This window comes from Vicugna pacos, chromosome 19 (assembly GCF_048564905.1).
Source record: "Vicugna pacos chromosome 19, VicPac4, whole genome shotgun sequence".
NCBI classification, from domain to species: Eukaryota; Metazoa; Chordata; class Mammalia; order Artiodactyla; family Camelidae; genus Vicugna; species Vicugna pacos.
The window spans coordinates 43,013,843-43,030,486 of record NC_133005.1 but is presented as its reverse complement, the minus strand read 5'-3'; the positions used below and the strand labels follow the sequence as shown (position 1 = coordinate 43,030,486).

The window sequence follows — 16,644 nt, the reverse complement described above, 5'->3', positions numbered from 1 at the left end:
ACCAGAAGCTGATCAACTCTATTGACATTCTCAAGAAATAAACTTTCGCTTTCATTGCCTTTACTATATTGTTTTTCAGTTTTCTCTTGTGCTTTGGGTTTGCCTTTTTTTTGAGGTGGAAGTTTAGGTTATTTGAGTTTTTTCCTACTTTTCTAATATATGAGCATTTAACGCTTGAAATGTCCCTCTAGGCATCAGCTACATCCCACAAATTTTCAGTCATGTTTTAATTTTTATTCAGTTCAAATATTTTATCATTTCTGTTGTGATTTCTTCTTTAATCCATGGATTATTTAAAAGGGTGTTCTTTAGTTTCAAATATTTGTGATTTTCCAGATATTCTGATACTGATTTCTAATTTAATTCCATTGTGGTCAGAGAATATTATTTGTATGATTTCAGTCATAAAATTCCTTGGGAGCTGTTTCACAGCCCATAATATGATCTAACTTGATGAAAGTTTCACGTGGCCTTGGTAAGAGTGTGTAATCTGCCCTTGTTTTTGATAGTATTGTTGTCTTTTATATCTTTATTGACTTCCCATCTACATGTTTTATCAGTTATTGAGAGAAGGATGTTGAAAACTGTAATTAACTCTGGATTTCTCTATTTGTTTGAAATCTGTCAGTTTTTGCTTCATGTGTTTTGAAGCTCTATTACTTGGTGTATAAATGCTTAGTACAGTTACCTCCTCTTGATGAATTGGCCCCTTTATCATTATGAAATGGTCCTCCTTATCCTTCTAATAGTCCTTGCTCTTAAATCTCCTTTGTCTTATTTAATTTAGCACCTCTGGCTTGCTTTTGGTGTTAGTTGTCTATCTTTTTCCACCCTTTCATTCTTATAAGTGGGCTTCTTATAGACAGCATAGAGTTGGTTATTATTTTTATACGCAATGTTACAATCTCTTCCCTCTAACTGGTGTGTCTAGACTGTTTGCATTTAATGTGATAATTGACGTGGTTGAGTTTGAATGACCTCGTTGCATGTTTCTATATGTACCAGTTGTTTTTCATTTCATTTCTCCTCTTCTTTTGTGGTTGGAAAGAATTTCCAGGCCATAGACACAGGAGTGGGGCTGCCAACAGAGTCCAGTGGTCTGCATGAGTTGAGCAGAGTTTGGGGTCTAGAAGGCCATGGTAGTGAAAATTTGTAAGTCAGAGTGAGGAGGAGAGAGAGCTGAAAACAGAGAAAACATTGGATGAGTGTGGACAGCTCCTCTTGAGTCTGTAGCTGAATGTTGATCGTTACACGTGTGCAAGGAAACGATCAAGGTGGTAGGAAAAAAACCACTGAAAAGCAACAGGAAGAATGATTCCTGGAGCTCAAAATGGGCCATGAATAATTTGTATTCCCATGACTCACAATGTAAAGACATCATAACATGTGGGGCATGGAGTATGGTACTCAGGGACTGCTGTCTTACTGTTGCTTCTTCTATGTTTCATTGGTTTTTGTTTTTATCTTCATTATTTCCTTTATTCTCTTAATTTGCTTTTCTTTTTCTAGCTTCTTGAATGGTAAATTATATCACTGATTTTTAAACATTTCTCTCTTTTCCAGGACAAATTAAAATCTGTAAACATCCCTCTAAGCACTGCTTCAACTGCATCTGACAAGTTTTGATTTGTTGAATTTTCATTATCATTCTGTTTGAAGTGTTTAACATTTTTCTTTGTGATTTCATCTTTGTGTGTCATTTCAACATGTGTTGCTTCATTTATAAATATTTGGGAGCTTCCCTATGTCTTTTTTGATTTTTAATTCCATGGGGTTCACAGAAAGGAAAACAACCCTCTGTAAGTTTTCAATCTTTTGAAATTTATTGAGACACTTTATGACTCAGCATATGGTCTATCTTGATGCAGATCCCATGTTTACATGAGAGAATGTATATTCTGAGTTGCGGGGTATGGTGTTCTATAAACGTCAATAAGGAAAGGTGGTTGATAATTTTCTTAGACTCCTTTACATGTTTATTAATTTGGGGGGTTAGCTGTACTATCAGTTTCAGAGAGGAAGCACTAAACTCCATTTATGATTGTGGAATTTTCTACCCCTTTGATTCGGTCGCGTTTTTGCGTCACGCCTTTTGAAATTTGGGTATTAAGATGTATATACGTTTATGGTTATCGTGTTTTCCTGACAGACTGTGAAATGTTCTCATTACTGTTATGAAATGTTCCTTTTTATCTCTGGTAATATATTTGTGTAGTCTACTTTGTGGGATATTCATATAACCATATCAACTTGTGTTTACTGTTTGCATAGCACATTTTTTCCATCCTTTCATGTTTAACCCGTGTTTTTATGTTTGAATTATTTCATATAAACTATATCTAGTGGGATCTTGCATTTTTTTGAGGGGGTGGATTATTAGATTTCTTTCTTTCTTTTTTAATGGAGGTCCTGGGAATTGAACCCAGGAGCACTAAGCATTTGCTCTACCACTGAGCTATACCCTCCCTGCTAAGATCCTCCATTTTTAAATCTCATTGGACAATATTACCTTTTAATTGGAGTGTTTAGGCCCTTTGTATTTTAACATAGTGATTGATAAGGTCCAGTTTAAGCCGACCATATTTGCTTTTAACGTCTCTCTCTCTCTTTTTGCTGCTTCTCTGTTATTTGCTTTCTCTTGGGTTAAAAGAAAATGTTTTGTATTTTTAATATTACATTTTAATTCCTTGTTTTCTTTCAAATATGCATCTTTACACTTTGTTTTTAATGTTTGTATCAGGGATTATAGTATGCATTTATTTTTCCCCCATTTTTTTATTGTGGTAAAATACACACACACACAAAATTTACCATCTAATCATTTTAAGCATTGTCAGTGGTATTAAATACATTCGTAATGTAGTGCCATCGCCACCATCCATCTCCAGAACTCTTTCATCTTGTAAAACTGAAACTCTGTCCCCATTAAATATTAGCTCCCCATTCTTCCCTCTCCCCGAGACCTAGCAGTCAACATTCTGCTTTCTGTCTCTCTGATTCTGACTGTTCTGAAAACCTCATATGTAAGGGGAATCAGACAGTATGTCTTTGTAGCAGCCGTCAGAATTTCCTTCCTTTCAAAGCTGAATAACATTCCAGTGTATGTTTTATCTGTACATCCCTTGATGGACACTTGGGTTGCTTCCACATTTTGCAAACAGTGCTGCTCTGAACGTGGCTATACAAATACCTCTGGGGTGGTCTTCAGTTCTTCTGTGTGTGCACCCAGAGTGGGACTGCTGGCTCATCTGGCGACGCTGTTTTTAATTTTCTCAGTAACCACCACACCGTGTGCCACAAAGACTACACCATCTCACATCCCCTCCAGCAGGGCACAAGAGACCCGCTGTCTGCCGCACTCACACTCACAGTATTACCTCCTGGTTTTTTGATAGTAGCCACCCTAATAGGTATTAGGTGGTATTTCATTGTAGTTTTGATTGCGTTTTCCATATAATTAGTGATGTTGAGCATCTTTTCATGTGCATATTTGCCGTTTGTATATATATCTTCTTTGGAGAAACGTCTGTTCAAGTTCTTTGCCCCTTTTTGAATTGAGTTGTTTATTTTTTGTTGCTGCTGCTGTTGCGTTTTAGTTCTCTCTATATTCTGGATATGAATTCCTTATCACTTATACAATTTGCAAATATCTTCTCCCATTCTCTGGGTTGCCTTTTTATTCTGTGGATAGTATCTTCTGATGCACACATTTAAAAAATTTTCATGAAATCCACTTAATCTATTTTTTCTTTTGTTGTGTGTGTCTTTGGTGTCATATCCAAAAAAATCATTGCCATATTTAATATCATGAAGCTTTTGCCCAATGTTTTCCTCTAAGAATTTTATAATTTTAGGTCTTATTTTAGGCCTTTGATGCATTGTGAGTTCATTTGTGTATATGGTGTTAGGTAAGGATTCCACTTCATCCTTCTGCATGTGGATCTCCAGTTTTCCCAGCATCATTTGTTGAAAGACTATCTTCTCCCCCTTGAATAGTCTTGACACTCTTGTTAAAAATCACTTGACCATTTTTGCAAGAGTTTATTTCTAGGCTCTCTTTTCTGTTCCATTGGTCTATATGCCAGTACTACATTGTTTTGCTACTGTAGTTTTGTAGTAAGTGTTGAAATTGGAAAGTGTGAATCTTCTGGCTTTTTCTCCCTTTTCAAGACTATTTTGGCAATTTGGGGGTCCCATGAGATTCCATATGAATTTTAGAATAGGTTTTTCTATTTCTGCAAAAAAATGTCATTGGGGTTTTGATAGTGACTCCATTGAATCTGTAGTTTACCTAAGGCAGTACTGACATCTTCACAATATTCAGTCTTTTAACCCATGAGCATGGGATGTGTGTCCATTTACTCAGGTCTTCTTCAAGTCCTTACATCAGTATTTTGTAGCTTTCATTGCATAGTTCTTCTCCTTGTTTAATTCCCAAGTATTTTATTCTTTTTGATGCTATCGTACATGAAACTGTTTTTTTAAATTTCCTTTTTGGATTGTTCGTTGTTAATGTATAGAAATGCAACTGACTTGTGTGTGTTGGCTCTGTATCCTGCTACTTTGCTGAATTTATTTTTTATTCATTCTAACAATTGTTTTGTGGAATCTGACAAGTTTTTTACTTTTTAAGATTATATCATTTAAGGACAGAGATTATGTTACTTCTTCCTTTCCAGTTTGGATGCCTTTTATTTCTTTTTCTTGCTCAACTACTTTGGCTAGAACTTAGAGTACTATGTTGAATAGAAATGGCAAAATTGGGCATCCTTGCCTTCTTCCTGATCTCAGAGGAAAATCTTGCAGTCTTTTACCATTGAACATGATGTTGTTTATCTATTCATCTATTGATGGACACTTGAATTTCTTTCACCTTTGGCTACTGTGAATAATGTTGCTATGAACATGGGTGAGACACTAATTGTTAAAATCTGCATTTCAAATGTTCATTGCTAATATGTAGAAATCTTACTAATTTTTATATGTTGGCCTTGTATCCTATTACCTTACTAATTCTGTACGCTAGAAACTTTTTTGTCCATTCCAATGGATTTAGATCTTTTTCTATGTGGGCAATCATGTCATCTGTGAATAGTTTTATTTTCTCCTTGCCAGTGCTTTTAATTTCTTTTTCTTGCTTTATTACACATGTCAGGAATTCCCAGTATGATGATGAATAGAAGTGTTGAGTAGATATCCTTGCCTTGTTCCTGACCTTAAAAGGAAAACTTCTAGTCTTCCACCATTAAGTGTGATGTTAACTGTAGGTTTTTTGTAGATGTCCTTTACCAGGTTGAGAAAGCATCCTCCTGTTTATTGTTGGCTGAGAATTTTTATCAGAAACATCTGTTAAATTTTGTCAAGTACTTTTTTCTCATCTATTTAAATGATCATATGACTTTTCTTCTTTAGTCTGTCAATATGGTGAATGGGATTTATTTATTTTCTAATGTCCAACCGATCTTGTATTTCCAGGATAAACTGCATTTGGTAATGATACATTACATTTTTATATACTGCTGGATTTAATTTACTAATGTTTTGTTGAAGATTTTTGTGTCTATATTCATGAGGTATATTGATCTTTAATTTTCTTTTCTTCTAATGTCTCTGGTTTTGATATCAAGATAATGCTGGCCTTATAAAATGACTTTGAAAGTGTTCTTACCTCCTCTATTTTCTGGAAAAGCTTGGGTATTAGTATACTATTACCTCATTAAATGCTTGGTAGAGCTTGCCTTTGAAGTAATCCGTGCCAGAGCTTTTTTTGTTGGAAGATTTTAAACTAATAATTCAATTGTGTTAGTAGATTTAATCATACTTAGGTGATCTCTTTCTGCTTGAGTAAGTTTTGGTATTATGTTTCTTTCAATTAATTTTTCCATTTCGTCTAAATTGTTGAATTTACAGTATGGTGAGATCACCTTATCATTCTTTTTAATATCTGTAGCATCTGTAACGATATCCAATCTTTCATATCTGATATTCATAGTCTGTATCTGCTCTCATTTTATTCTTATCAGTCTGCCTAGAGAGTTACTGAGTGCATCAATCTTTTCAAAGAACTAACTTTTGGTTTTCCTTATTTTTCTCTATCTTTCTATTTCAATTATCCTAATTTCTGCTCTTTATTATTTCTTCCCTTCTGCTTTCTTTGGGTTTAATTGGCTCTTTTTCTAAAGTGGAATCTTACATTATTTGATACTTTCTCTTTGATCCATAGGTTATTTAGAGATGGGTTGTTTAATTCCCAAATATCTGTGGATTTCCCAGATATCTTTCTGTTATTGATTATGGTCAGAAAATATAAACTTTACAACTCCTAAAAAAAAAAAAAGAAAATATACACTGTATAATTTTAATTCCTTTAAGGTTATTAATTTTTTAATGGCCCTGAACGATTTATTTTGGCGAACGTTCCACCTGCACTTGTAAAGAATAAGTGTCCTGTTACCATTGGCTGGAGTGATCCATAAACGTCAGCTAGGCCGAGTCAGTGGTGGTGTTCAGGGCTCCCCTAGCTGCGCTGATTTTCTGTCTACTTATTCTGCTGATCACTGAGAAAGTAGTGATGAAGTCTCCAAATTTAATTGTGGATTTGTCTATTTCTTTTTTCAGTTCAATCAGTTTTTTCTCGTGTAGCTTGGTACTGTCTTTGGGGGCACCCATGTTTGGAATTGTTATATCTTCTTGGTAAATTCTTCTGTCATTATGTGATGGCCCTGTTTTTACCTGGTAGTTTTCTTTGTATAGACGTCTCCCTGGTATGATATTAATACAGCCATTTCTGCTTTATTTTGATTACTGCTAACTTTGTAATTTTTTTCCCCATCCTTTTACTTTTAATCCATCAGCATGAAGGGTCAGCAAACTCTTTCTGTAAAGGGCCACTAAGTAAATATTTTAGGCTTTTGGGCCACATACAGTCTCTATTTCCTCTTCCTTCTCCCCCTCTTCTTGACAACCTTTAAAAATTGTAAAAATAGTTCTTTAACACAGTTATGTACTGGATTTGTCCTGTGAGCCAGTTTGCCAGTCCCTATACAGTTAAATTGAAGATGCATTTCTTAGAGACAGCAACTAACTGGGCTCCTTTTTTGGTCTGTTTTCTGAGTCTAATGTGGTAATATCTGTTTTTAATTGCTGTGTTTAGACCATTCATTCAGATTTAATGCAATTATTGCTCTAGTTGAATTTAGGACTACCATTTTATTATTTTTCTTCCTCATTTTTTTTCCTGTCCCCTTTGCCTTCTTTTGAATTATTTGAATTTTTTTTAGTATTCCTTTATTTTGTCTGTTGGATTTTGGCTATATCTCTTTGTGTTACTTTTTAGTTGTTTTTTTTTTTAGGGATTATATATACACATACACTTTTCACCATCTATTTAGTGTTCACATTTTACCACTATGTAAAATATAGAAACTTATAATCGTGTAACTATCTTTACCATCTCTATGACACATATTACATCTACTTACATTGAATCTCCCCGACAATGTTATCATCTTTGATTTTTAGAGTTACACATATTTTAAAGTACCCAAGAGAAGACAGTCCATTCTAGCTGCCCGGAGATTTATCTCTTCTGTTGTTCTTCCTTTAAGCCTGATGTTCCAAGTTTTATTCTGGTGTCCTTTCCCTTTTGTCTGGAGGAATTCTTTCACATTTCTTTTAGGGCAGGTCAGCAGATGATGAATGATTTCCATTTTTTCCTTCTTCTGACTACGTCTCTATTTTGCCTTCACTCCTTACAAAAAAATCTTTGCAAGATTTAGAATTCTGAGTTGACAGTTCTTTTGTTGCATATTTTTAAAGATGTTGTTTTTGTTTCTGTCTTTTGACCACCATTGTCTCTGATAAAGCAGCCTCAGTCCCTGTTCCCCTCTGTGGAAGGCATCATTTTTCTCTGTCTGCTTTCAGTATTTTTCTTTATCTTTGGCCTTCCGTCATTTGATTCTGTGTCTGGGTGTGGTTTTCTTTGGGTTTATCCTGTTTGGAGTTCCTGCAGCCTCTTGAACCTATAAAATTTATGTCTTTTGACATATTTGGTTTAGCCATTATTCTTTCAAAAGGAAAAAATGTGTTTGGATTCTGGTGGAAACTGCAAAGGTTTGAGTCATTTGAAATAAATAGGTTCCGGAGTTCTGCAGTGACACACAGGGCCCACGACTGACGATGCTGTGTTGTATGCTTTATAAAAGTACACTTTAAATTGTAAGCTTTAAAAAAATTGCCAAGAGGGTGGATCTTACATTAAGGGCTCTTACCACAAAAAGAGGGGGAAAAAAAAAGAAAACAAAGGGGCAGGAGGAAATTTTGGAGGTGATGGATACCGTCATGACATCGACAGTGATAATGGTGTCTCGGGCCACATCCTTAGTTCCAAACACAATCATCTATCATTTGTAACGTAAATGTTAATTATTGTAAGCTACAGAGTATAAATCTATCATTTAATGCATTAAGTATCTGGAGGTTTTTTATGTCAGTCCTATCTCCATGAGGTAAACATTTTTTTTTCTGCCCCAGTCTCTTCCCTTTTAGGAATTTCAGTGCCAAACATTAGGCTTTTAATATTGACTGACAAATCCCGGAGGGCCTCATTCTCTGTAATCTTTTGTTTTCTCTGAGTTCTTCAGATTAGATTATTTCCATTGATCTGTTTTCAAGGTCACGGACTCTTTCCCCTGTCATCTTTGTTCTGCTCTTAGTCTAGGCAGGGAAATTTTTGTATCCTAGACTTTGCATCTCAGTTCTAAAACTTTTATTTTTAAACTTTTTCTTTGATAAAATTTTACATTTACAGAAGGCTGCAAAGATAATATAGAACGTTACCAAATACCCTCACCCAGTTTTCCTTGATGTTAACGTCTTCCACAACCATGAACCGTGGCATGTCTGTTAAAGGTGAGCCACCACCGTTGCTCCATCACTATCAGCTGAACTCCAGACCTATTTGGATTTCACGAGTTTTTACACGAAATGTCCTTTTTGTGGTTGTTCTGAACTTCAGTCCAGGGCACCACATCACGTTTAGCGTTCTTTGTTCTAGTTTGCCTTCCTTTGCCAAAACTTCTGTTTTCCCATTCATTTCAAGACAGCCTGGCTTTACCTCATGAAGGATCGTTAGAATGGCTGCTTCTGAGTCTTCGCCTGGTAATTCCAGCCTCTGGGGCATCTCAGGGTTGTCGTCTTCTGATGGCCTTTCCCCTGGAGACTGGGGCACATGTTCCTGGTCCTCGGTGTCGGGAGTGACACGGCATTTGTATCCTAGACACTTTGTTTGTCTGTGGTGTGACAAGACTGGGTTCTGGGGAAAACGCCCAGGAGCGTGGGGCCCTCCCCACTGGCATTGTGTCCTCCGCTGCCCCTGCGCTGTTGTCCTTTGCTGCTGCTGCTGCAAGTCCTCTCTCCCGTGGGCAGTGGCTCCTCTGTCCATCTAGCCTTCCAAGCTCTGGTGGTGCTGGTTCCAAATGCCACACATGTCCCATTCAGAGGTCAGTGTGGGTCTGAGAGGCGGTGTCTAAGGTCTCAGCACTGATGAGCTTTCCAAGCCCCTGTGGCCCATCCAGATTGGCGTGAGCACCGTGTACCTGCTGCTCGCCGGCACGGGGCCCCACCCAGAAGGACTCAGCTGCGGGCTCAGGGAACCCTCTCCTGGCTCCAGGTTTCCCTCCATCGGGGCATCTCTCTGCTTTCCAGGTCTAGCCCCGCAACTCCAGCCACCAGGGCCTTCCTGGGCCCTCAGCTCTGTCCCTTCACCTCAGGGGGCCCCTGGGCTCTGCTTGGGTTCCTCCTCACTGTGCTGCAGCCCAGAAGCCTCTCTGGGCCGTCTGCTGGGGCAGCAGGAGGCCTCAGCACGCTGGCTTCCTTCTTCCCTGGGATGACTCGTGTTTCCTAGTGTCCGAAACCTGCAACAGGTTTCTGTATACGTGCCTGGTTTTCTACTTGTTTAAGGCAGCGGGGGAAAGGTGCCTTCATTCCATCAGGACTGGGGATGTTAAATATGGGCTTTTTGCTTCTTCCTGGCCTGGACCCCCTGCCCCTACCCCCATCACCATGACTGCCATCTGCTGGGGCAGCCCTGAGCCAGTTCTCTCTTTGGGCTGGAATTCCAGCCCCGCCAGGCTGCGACCTGGGGCGGGGGGTAGGGGTCATCCTCAGGGGCATCATCATGGGAACATAGCTCCCTATGGGGTTCCCTTCTTTCAAGGCTGGGGTGACTTCTTATCGCTGGTCACTCTCCAGTATCTTCAGATAGCTGTCTTTTAAATTTGCTGAGAGTTTATACTCGCCATCCACGGGTTCTTCGTGACCAGGGACACCGTGGTGGCCCTCAGGACCTCCGGAGAGGTGGACAGTGTTGGACCTGTGTACTCCTTCTTAGGCACATGGGGCTGAGCATAGCCAGTTAGGTCACCGGGGCAAGGTCATGTGATGGGGAAACGGCAGCGCACGTGCAGACGGGACCACAAAGTCTGTCTGACCCGTGCCCTGCCGGGGACAGGGATGAGGTGCCCTCCACTGCAGAGGTGGAGCTCAGCTTTTAGGGCCAGATGCCTGGGGGTTGCAGCCCCCAAGACACTTGCTCTCACTGGCCCTGCTGAGAAGCGTAGCCTTCACTGGAACTTGATTTCTCTCAGCTACTCAACTGAGTGTGGAAGGGGGTTCCCCTCAGGGGTGGGGAGGGACAGGCACTGGTGAACTGCAGCCAGAAGGCCCTCCTGAAGGTGTGAATTCAACCTGTCTTTTGTTTGCTCAAAACTCCTCCATGGCTCCTGTTGCTCTTAGAAGAAATACTCAACTCCCACCTGTGGCCCGCAAGGCTGTGCGTGTTCTGGGCCATCTCACCGCACCCTGGTCCCCAGGCCCTCACTCCTTTCCAGCCCCTCTGGCTTCCTTTCTGCTCCTCTAGCTTGTCCTGACCTCTCCCACCCCAGGGCCTTTGCACATATAGTTCCTTCTGCCTGAAATGATTCCTCTCATCTTCTGCATCATTTAATACCCTTCATCCCTGCAAACTTCTCGAGCGAAGTTCTCCCCAGCTGGCCGTCTCCTCAGGCCCACCCCCTCTGCTATAACTGCCCTGTGGGCTGTTTATTTACAGCCATTTCCTTACCAGAGCCGGAGAGGAAATGGAGCTGCCTTGTCTTCTGTCCACAGGAGGAAACGGCGCCTTCCTCGGGGCCCAGAGGCTGGCAGGACCCCGCTTGCCAGGCCCTCCCAACCTGAGGTGCATTGGTTTCCTCGCTGAAAACTCTCTCACACACAAAAGCGCCCTTCACAGGTGAGGGAGGCGTGGAGGGCCCTTGCCCTGCACTCAGAACCTTCTCAAGATGGCTCCCGGAGGGCTGGTGAGAAGGGAGGGCAGGGGGGGTGCGTCCTGTGTCCGCTCCCGCTCCAGGTGCTGAGGGCGACAGCTCCACGCTCGCCCAGGCCCCTCGTGGACGGAGGCCCGCCGCCTCTGCTGTCAGAACGGAGCGCCTGCTGCGGCTCCGCCGGGGCCCCTTCCCTCCCCGCCTTCAGAGGAGGAAAACGGGGGGCCAGTGAGGGGCCAAGTGCAGGGGGAGGAGCCAGGCTGGCAAGTCCGCCGTCCCCGCCGTGTTGAGCGCCGGCCCGGCCCGGGCGTCTTCCCAGCAGCCCCTGCGCGGAGGGCGCGCGAGGCGGCGCGCGTCAGGCCCGTAAAGGATGCTCAGCTGTGCGGGGGCAGGTGGGAGCCCCGGGCGCCGGTCCAGGTGCAATTCCAGGGCCAAGTGAGGTCCAAATCGAAGAAAGGCGCACAGACGGCAGGGGGCAGGTGCGCCTTGGCGAAGACCCGACTTCACAATGGCGGAGTCTCCTTGTCACCTTTTCCTCTGGCTTCAGGGCCTGGGTGGCCCGAGGCGAAAATAAGGGCCATTCAGCCCCTCTTAGCGTTTTATCACTGAGTCCTGGCAGCTGGGCCAAGAGGAGAGCTCCCCTACTCGGGCGGCTTGTTTGTGTCTCAGTGTCCCTGGGTCTTCTTCCCCTCTGCCCTCAGGAATGTGGAGGCATCCAGCAGACACACAATGTGTTACACAGACTTGGAGACCTGGGACCAGCTGGTCCAAATGCTCAGCCACGCCAGAAGCAAGCCCGTGTAGGTGTCCCCTCCCTGCTGGGCAGCGGTGCGCCTGGTGCTGGATGACTCCCTGCCCCAGATGCGCACATGCACGCACACAAGAGCTTCTGCACCCCTGGATGGAAATAAGATAATTTGCCTTGCATGAGGCAGATTTCTTACAAAATGTGAGCAATTCTAGTCATCAGTCATAACATCCCCCTGGGGAAAGTCTGAGGTGCCTCAGTCAGCCCAGCCCCCCCAGGTGTGGGGGCACCGCTCACCTCCAGCCCACGCATGGGGTGGCTCTGGTTACTCAGCTAGAAGCTGGGTCCTGAGTGTGGCAGGCTGAGAAGACACTCCCATCAGAGGAGTGAGCTTCTCAGGGAGTGCATACAGGTGGCACTTAATAAATAGTATTGGACGAGGAAGCTGGCTTCTGGCCATCACTGCACCAGGCCAAGCACGCTCACGGATGTCACAGAAATTCACCCACCCCGTTAGAAGCAAGGGAGAGTCGGGCACTAGAGAAAAAGGGAGTTAGGGAAGCTTTCTAAGTTGACTCAGGGGAGCGGGGAGGGTCTGAGTCCCCCAGAGTTGCTCGCACAGCCAGTAGGAGCCCACAGCTTCAGGTCGAGGCCACCTTGTGTCAGAGTTGTGCTCATGGGCAGTGTAAACCAGGCCTCTGAGCTCTTCAGTTTGGGATTTCTGGTTTTGACTTTGTTCTCCCACGTGCAGAATGGTCCCTGGACTCATCTCCAAAGCTCTCAGAACCACAGAGGGGACTGAAGTGAAAATAGCCCACAGGTTGGAAGTCAGCTGGACCCGTCCCGCTCCTTGTGGGGGCCCTGGCTTCCTGGACCCCAGCCCTCACATTCATGTCTCACCGCTCCTAGAGGACACTACCGGGGGGGGGCAGGCCTGGGTTTTGGGGACCCAGCTGGCAGTAGGGGGGCACGAGTCAGCCCCCTCCCCTGCCAAGCACTGACTCTGGGTCCTGAGCAGGGACCCCGGCCCAGGCCAGCACTCCCCAGGCTGCCCAGCTCGGGTGCGGGGCTGAGCGAGCTGCTCGCCTGCTGATCTCACGTGTTCCTGGGGTCTGGTACTTTTCCGAGGGCTTTTAAATGCATTATCTTCTTGGAGGCTCATTTGAGGCAAGGACTCAAAGCTGACTGGAAAACAACTAATTTACTGAATCCTGAATTGGGAGGAAGCAGAAGGCGGCGTGTGTTTTTGCCGAATCTCAAACCAAAACAACCTTTTGTTAAAGAACAAACAAATAAACAAAACTGCTGAACATCAATTCACCAGGGAACAGTCTGAACAGAGGTTCTGGGCAGAGGCTCACGCAGCAAATTCAAACTCAACAAATGTCGTTTCGGGGAGGGGGCTACTGGGGTCACAGATGTGCTCCGTGAGCTTTTCTGGGGCACATCAGTGTGCACCAGGGAACAAGGCTGACCCTTCCAGGCAGACCACAAACACCGGGCCAGTGGGAGGTGCTGCTGGGGGCCGTCTGAGGAGGGGGCCTTCAGGTGGAGGCCCCTGAGCAAGGCAGGAGGAGGGGGTGCATTTGGGGCCCAGGGCCATGCAGCACCTGAGTGGAGGCTGCACTGCCCACCCGGGAGCGTTAGGGGTTTCCTGGGGGGATCCCCAGCCCCCATCCGAGAAGCACTTGGAATAATTAATCTGCAGCAATGAGGTGGGTGGGATTTTCTGAGATGATTGAATAGCCCATCTGCATTCCCCAAATAGAAATGATTTCATTCTGAGTTGCTTCTTGAAAGGAGCCGATTTCTCCCCATTTTTCATGGCACAGAAAGGTGGAATGACACAGCCAGAAACATGCCTGGGCATTTGGCACGGGGCGGGGCTTGGGGGTGGTGCGTCAGGCAGGTTCTTGTGACCTGGGTCATAACAGGAGGTGGAGTTGGACGGGTCGCTTAACCTGTGTCTGCTTGACTGCCCCCCCAACCTGTCCCAGGGGAGGTGGGCTCAGCCAGTGGTCGTGGGGACCAGTGGGGACACTTGCTGCATGGGCTGGCCTGCAGGTTGCCCCTCCTGCTGGAGACTGACCTGCCCACTGGAGGCCAAATCTGCAGGGAGCTGGGCCCAGGGAGTCGATGGCGAGGTCCCGCCCCCGCTCAGGGTAGGGCTGAAAGCGACAGCTCCGTCCGACATTCCAAGGTGGGCGCCGAGCCCGAGATCTCAGCAACCAGGGCTGCTGCCCGTCCGGGGCCTCCTCCGCCCCTGGGAGCCAGGGGACGACAGGCAGCCCCTGAACATCTACCACAGGCCTGTCTGAGGCGAGTCCCTTGACGTGGTCTCCCTGGGTGACACCGGGTCTTCCTGAGCCTGCAGACGCGCCTCCAGGTCTGATGCTGCCTCTCCTGGGGTGCGGCTGACCACACCCCTCTCCTGCACAGCCCACTCCAACAGCCACGGGCCATGGGCCAGCTGGCCTTCCGCAACACCACGGCCGGCTGCAGCAGCTGAGGCCGGCGGAGGGCCCCGCGGCCAGCCTGGCAGCCGAGTGGAGGCTCGTCCAGAAGTGGCGGCCAGGCTGTGACCAGAGCCGGTCTGCACTCAGGACCTGGAGCTGGTCGTCTTTAACAACAAAGTCAGCCCCTAGCGCCTGCGCTTCCTGGCGGGGTATGACAGGAGCCTGCCTCCCACCCTGGGCTCTTGAGAACCTCCGGCCCCTTCTCACCCCTGCTCCTCAGAACTGCCCCAGGACGGGGGTGGGGCACGAGCCCCTGCTCCCTTGACCTCAGGTATACACCAAGACGGTGGTTACTGTCTGTCACTCAAGCCGCGGGCGGAAAGGGACATTTCTACTGTCCTACCCCTCGTTCCTGTCCACAGGGTGACGGGTGTCTGCTCTCAGGGTGCCTATCCCCTGCCCTCTGGCCTCAGACCCACCGACAGGAGGTCCTGGGGGCTGTGAGTGGCCAGTATGCGCTCCCCCATCCCAGCTGGCTGGGTTGGGGGCCCGCAGCCTCCTTTCTGGGGACAGGGGTGCTGATGCCCACCCACCTCCCTCAGTATTGTTGGGTTCTCCATGTTGGTGGTGATGGTCACTGTCAAGCTCATCTGCAAGCACTTCCTCGGCATCACCTGCTCCATCATCAGCATCGGGACCAATTTCCCGACGTGGACCATGTGCTCAGGCTCTGCACAGACATCTTCCTATACCATTCACTCGAGACCATGATCAAGTGGCCCCACCAGTGCCCACCTGCCCCCCGCTGGCCGCCCGCTGACCCTGTTGCCAGGGCTTCAGTAGGGCCAGGGGAAGCAGCCATCATGTCCTAGAGCCCTTTGGCCTTGGAGAAGCAAGGCCTCTGCCCCACCCCTAGGTCCCCATGATGCCAGGCCCTGAGCCTGCAGCTGCTCCCCAGCTGGGTGCCTGGGCCTGAGGCTGCCTTTGTGCCCGCACAAGGGAGACTCAGTCCGTCCTCTGTTTCTTGACCCGGCACCCTGCAGCCCTCTGGTGGGGGGAGCGGACAGTGCCAGCTGCCTGGAGAAGGGGCTGGACCACCTCGGTGACCTCTGGCGCCTCCAGGGCTTCTCAGAGCGAAGCTGGAGCGAGCTGCCTGTCACCAGGCCATTAAGCAAGCTAATGACCCATGAAGGCTCCTGGCCCTCCGGCCCCACTGCACCCCTCCTCAGCTCGCTGCGCGGCCCACTGACCGCCTTGTGACCACTATTACCATAACTTAACAAGTCGGGCCACAGTTTTCCCAGGCAGGGCCGGGGCCTCAGAGCCACTGCTTGCCTTTTCCGGGCGCAGCCAGGGCTGTGCACACAGCAGGCAGCTAATAAATATTTGCTTGGGATCAAGCCCAGAAAGAGTCACCTTGATTTCCAGGGCTGGGGAAGGGACTTGGAGTCAGGGGACCTTTGGGCAGGGATGAGGGGTCAGGAGCCAGGGCACAGCCTGGCGATGTGTGTCCTGCAGCCATGTTCTTGCCCTCCTGTCCCCAGTGGAGGTGGGGTGGGGAGTCGCCTTCATGCCAGGTGGGGCCTGAGTTCCCAGTCTCTTCCTCTGGGCCCAGAGAGCCCACTGGGACAGAGCACAGGAGGGGACAGAGGCCCCACCTGCATTCTCACTCAAACTGGGGGAAGCCTGTCTCACCTGGCCCCAGGTTAGGGGGTCTCCCTGAAACCTGGCCAGTCCCTGCCTTTAAGCACCTAGGATCATACCCAGGGGCCATAAGTGCCAAGGAAACATACTTGATCCAGCACAACACATGCCTTGTGATGTGCTCGGGGGTCAGGACAGCCTTCCCTGCAGACCGCAGGATCGTGGGAAAGCCCTGGAGGTGCCTCACCTTGGAGGCTGCGCTCTGCAGCCTCGGAACCAGGATGGCCTAGGCTACGCAGGCCTGGCCCCAAGGGCCCCAGGGCTCTCATCTGCAAAGACCAGGTTGGTAAGCTGCACCTTAAAGCTGGGTGCTGGTCTGGGAGAAGGCGCGGCAGCTCAGAGCCTCAGACCCACGGGCAGGCATTGGGGCTCCTTTCTGTAACAGGCTGGAAAGAGAGTGAGACGGAGGCAAAGA

The 16,644-nt window shown here is 46.6% G+C and overlaps 1 long non-coding RNA gene across 2 annotated transcripts in view; it reads right to left on the bottom strand.

Annotated features, from left to right (window-relative positions):
- The window catches only part of LOC140687478 (uncharacterized), a 41,320-nt gene extending 29,893 nt beyond the window's left edge, over nucleotides 1-11,427 (bottom strand). For both annotated transcript variants that reach the window (XR_012061864.1, XR_012061863.1), the window contains exon 1: nucleotides 11,123-11,427. This is a non-coding gene — a long non-coding RNA (uncharacterized lncRNA). The remainder of the gene's footprint in view (nucleotides 1-11,122) is intronic.
- Between the last annotated feature and the right edge of the window lie 5,217 nt (nucleotides 11,428-16,644).